At 32.3% G+C, this 4732-nt stretch overlaps 1 long non-coding RNA gene across 1 annotated transcript; it reads right to left on the bottom strand.

Moving 5' to 3' along the window:
* Positions 1 to 468: 468 nt before the first annotated feature.
* LOC104210043 (uncharacterized) lies at positions 469 to 3837 on the bottom strand. Its single transcript, XR_706768.2, has 4 exons — positions 3788 to 3837; positions 1379 to 1419; positions 1083 to 1167; positions 469 to 652 (listed from the first exon to the last, which is right to left on the bottom strand). It is a non-coding gene; the product is annotated as an uncharacterized lncRNA (long non-coding RNA).
* Positions 3838 to 4732: the final 895 nt, after the last annotated feature.

Genomic DNA, 4732 nt, shown 5'->3' with positions numbered 1-4732 from the left:
TTTTTTTTTTTTTACGTATCAATATGAAAGTTTTCAGAATTCACTTACGACATTATACTGAATTTGTTATTATCGTTGTACTTATTGATATGAACTTCGGTGTAGAGATATAATTGGAAATTTCAAGTAGTTAATGGTACAGCGACTGCTGAACACATGTGGGCTCGTTTGATTGACATTTTAGTCATACAGAATTATTTGTGCAGTAATAATAATTCTAGAATTATTATGTGGTAATGATAATGTCATGACAATTGTCAGAAAGTGAATTTTCATACCAGCATTGTCGTGTAGAGCTTGCATATTGTAAGAATACTAGTAAGGTTAGCCCGGGCTTTGCCTGGGCCCAACCAAAGCTTGTTTCAACTACTGGTTTTTTGTCTATTCTTAAAAGTAAAAAACACCATCTTACATAAACACATTTTATACTAAGGAAAATGAATTGCATATCAAGTGAAGTTGCCCATATTTAATTTTCTAGTAATGCAATCAGGCAAAACTGGAAAAAGGTAGATAGAGATATCTACTTGTGAAAAGGACTGAACTATTATTTCTCCTTTTTATGATAGCATGAGGAGCAGAATAGTTTGTTGATCTTCCTGAGCTTCGCTGACATTAGGCAGTCCAACTGTCTATTGTGCGTAAATGAACCCTACAATTATTACCAGATATTAGGAAAACAAGGATTAGTCAAGTAACTTCTATTGTTCCAACTATAGAATGATAAGGACAGAAGAATAATATGGCTATCTGATGTAAATATCAGAGACAACTGTTTTGCAGGCTAAAACACAGACACTTAACATTAAGTGCAAGTGAATCCAACACATAGGAAAGGTTGTTAATGAACAAGATGTCATAATATGCGGAAACCATATAACAACAGGACTTCAGTAAATAATAAAATAAACTATAATTTAGGAATCGAGTTGTGATGAAAACACTTGTAGATCATGAAGCACATTAGGTGCAAGTCTCATAATCAGCTCAACAATATTTTGCACTATAGACATAGCTGAACACTAAAAGAATCATATTGACAAAAGGTTATATAAAAGAGTTCTGCAGGGCTAGTATAATACCTCCAAATAGTTTTAGCAAATAACCTGTGTCAAGCGTCAAATAATTTCATGAATACCAAAGAGACTATATTGTAGTCCAATTGCACTGCAAGGATAAAAATCTATCAGAAAGCTCTTTTGCATGATCTTAGATATAATGAAAATACCATAGATCCAAAAAGAGAAATATTTTTTTCAAGCAATACACATGCCAATTAGTCTATGCCGAATCGAAAATATAGTCCGTTGGAAAGATCTACCAAACCAACATGGAAAAGTTGATGACACCATTATGCCTTGCTGACAAAGACACATACCTTATCCCTCATTATATCCTCTTTGGAAAGAGTTATAACAGCTGCATTTAGGTAAAAGATAAGAGATGTTATATATTAGTTATGAAAAAAACTAAGAAAGATAAAATAGAAATCAACAGTCAAATGAACCACTCTAAGTAGCCTTTATCCTCTCATCTGATTCACATAGCCCAAGTACATAAGACTTTTACACATGATCAACAGAATCTAAAGCACAAAACTCCTTAAAGTAGCTCTCTGGAATACTAAATGTGCATATCTTTAGATCTAGAAGAGTATCACTTTAATGTGTAGTTAAAACATTATGCCTAAGAAGAAATTGACTAACCAGGTGTACACTCTATTTTGAAAACAACATAAGTAGCGCAGATGTAAAAATAAAAAAACTAAGGATGAAGAAAGTAGTAAGGTAGATACTGAGTAAAACTGAATTGATCACGTTGGTAAATGAGTTTGAACTTAATATGAGCATAAAAAAATGTAATTGCTTATGACTGGAAAGAATATTACACAACTACTTCTGGCAACAAAAAATCACATTTAGTAGTTAGTACTACTATCACATTCTCATTTAAGACTATATTAAATATAACTGAATGTTAAATTAGCAAAAAAAAAATTAAGCATTTTATAGAACATATGGAAGCCTTAACCTGTCTCAAGCTACAAGCTCAACTTGAACTTTGCATTCTTCAAATAATCTAAATCAACATTCCTTATCTACATTAGGAATTTCACAATTGTCAAAATAACACTGCCACAATAGGAGAAAGTACAAAGTGTTTGCTACAAATTCTTCTAATATTGACCAAGCATTTGAATCTGTAAACATTGAAGTTATGCCAACAGAAAGGATAGCAATAGATGTTAAACTAAGTAGAAAAAGAGCAAACATAAATAATCAGAAGCACAAGTTGCTCAATGTCCCTTAGCTCATTTGCAAAAGTGGAAGTGTCATATTTAGGAGACTCTTCTCCACATGATTTCAGAAAAGAAATGGCACAGGAACGCACGATGAAGAGTGAAAATGACTGCAACAGAAAACATGTGCTTAGTCCAATTCCTTTGCCTGATTTGCTAGTAAAAGCACCTTTTTGGAGTGTCATATATGCTACCACTGCTATACTTTTCGAGGCAATAGAGAAGGACTTATTTAACTGCAAGACACAACAGAAAACAATACAAGTAGCCGTAGAAATTTGTGGTAAAAGTATAACTATAAAACAAGAAAGGAGTGGTCGATAAAAAGGAGTTTTATTTTAACAGGAAAAAATGAATTCAGAAAGGTAGAATCGAATCAACAAACAAAAATAGCAGTGAAAGATCTATAATTTTATAAACAAGATCACTTAGTTTCTATCAAATATATATGATGTCAATTATTAGTACATTCATAATAGTTGCAAGAAAATGATGAAGAGGTTAAAGAAGATCTGGAAATTGTCCAGCCAATTGTATAATTTTGAGGAGTAAAACTCATCAGATTTTATAGCATCTCTTTGACATACCTTCAATACAAATCAAGCAATCAACTACTCAATTTCGAACTGATTGGATCAGTAATTATTTCAATCTAATAGTGAGTTCATATAAATAGCTCTTTGAATCTAATTATCCCAAGCGCAGAGGAAATGTAATCTTTTAACACGCTTCTAGGTTAACATCCTACCGATTGTACTATAGATAATTCCCAGCAAAGTGCATCTCTAAGGTCATCTTAAGTTGATTTTTTAGTGTCAATAAATCGAAAAGCTAGTTTTATTTAACCACCAGGTTGATAGTTTATAGAGGCAAAAATTAATTATAAAAAAAATGCCAAAACAGTCTATGCATTATGGAAATAGCAAAAGAATCCGTCTCAAATACACACAGGCCGTCAACATCTGAGAAATATGTCAAAGCCCCAAATACCCCATTTATCGCCAAATAAACCGACAGAAAACAATTGAAACAACCTCAACGCACAACTGAAAAAACAAGAAGCGCATAAGCTAATAATTGAAAAATTAATTGACAGAGAACAAAGATAACAAATGAAGAGGTCAGAGATCGAACAAAGAAACAAAGGTATTTGATGATATATACGACCAACAAAAAACATAGTAGAAGCGAGAAGAAAAACCTAGCAAACAGTTAGTAATTGAAGCGGTCACCTCGTCCTTGCTAACTCAACTGATAAGTTTGGTTGTTCAAGTATTTTTTCAAACACATAAATAATAGAGAAGACAGAAATATGCATAAGAAATTAGGGTAATTCATTGAAGAATTTTCTCAAACACCTAGAGAACTTCAATAGAAATGGTATTCGTTCAAGAATTTTCTCAAATATTCCTCAAGACAAATATAGATAAACATGAATCATAAGATACAGATAAAGACGAATCAAGAGATGGTAGAAGGGATACCCACCAGAAAATACGATTGACGGAAGAAAACACATTGCAGTACAAACTTGAGAGCAAAGAGAGAGAGAGAGAACAGATGTTCTGGAGCGTTACTTTTCTGGAGATGCCGTTAGTTCTCTACGTTCGGTTGAGATTTTTAGCTGAGAAACCAGAGGTGCTGCCACATGTTAAAACTGGAACTACACGTGTTAAGCTGGGCGATTGACTGAATAGCTTTGAAATGACAGAAATATCCTCAGATCAATTTTTATTTCTATGAAAGCACTCATGTTGACTGAGGCGTGCCTGCTATTCCCTCTTATTGTAAGTAGTAATTTACGTATATTAGTGAAAGTTTCCTCTTATTCAAGTATTGTTATTTCATATTCTATCTTGATAAAATAATGCATAATTTTGCATAATGTTAAACAAGCAATTAAATATCCTCGTCCCTCAATCCAAGCAACCCCTTGGGATTTAGCTAAGAGTGCATGCAGAATAGTATTTTTTTTTTAATTTTTTTTTTCTTGAATCGAGGGTTTATTGAAATAATCTCTCTATCACACACAGCAGAAGAGTAGGGTTTGCGCACACCCTTTTATTATAAAATCACATTGAATATGTTGTTGTTATTTGTTTGTTTGTTTTTTTGAACAATTTCTATTTTATATATAGAAAAAGTAACTAACCGCCTTGATGATGTGATTCTATTAGGGGTATATAAAGAAAATATCACGCATACAAAAAAGAGGAAAAGAGATGGTAATAATAAGACTCTCTCTTATATATCAAGTTGTAATATGTTTCTTGTTTAATTGTTTTAAAATATGCATCTTTCCGAAAATTGGCTCATGTTCTAAAATTAATTGTTAAAAAAACCTTTAAACGGGTGACCCAAAATTGATTATTTAACTTTTCTAAATTTGATATATACTCCCCCCCCCCCCCCCTTATTTTTTGAAAATACTAT

Source organism: Nicotiana sylvestris, chromosome 10 (assembly GCF_000393655.2).
Source record: "Nicotiana sylvestris chromosome 10, ASM39365v2, whole genome shotgun sequence".
Taxonomy (NCBI): domain Eukaryota; kingdom Viridiplantae; phylum Streptophyta; class Magnoliopsida; order Solanales; family Solanaceae; genus Nicotiana; species Nicotiana sylvestris.
This window is presented reverse-complemented; position numbering and strand designations above follow the sequence as displayed.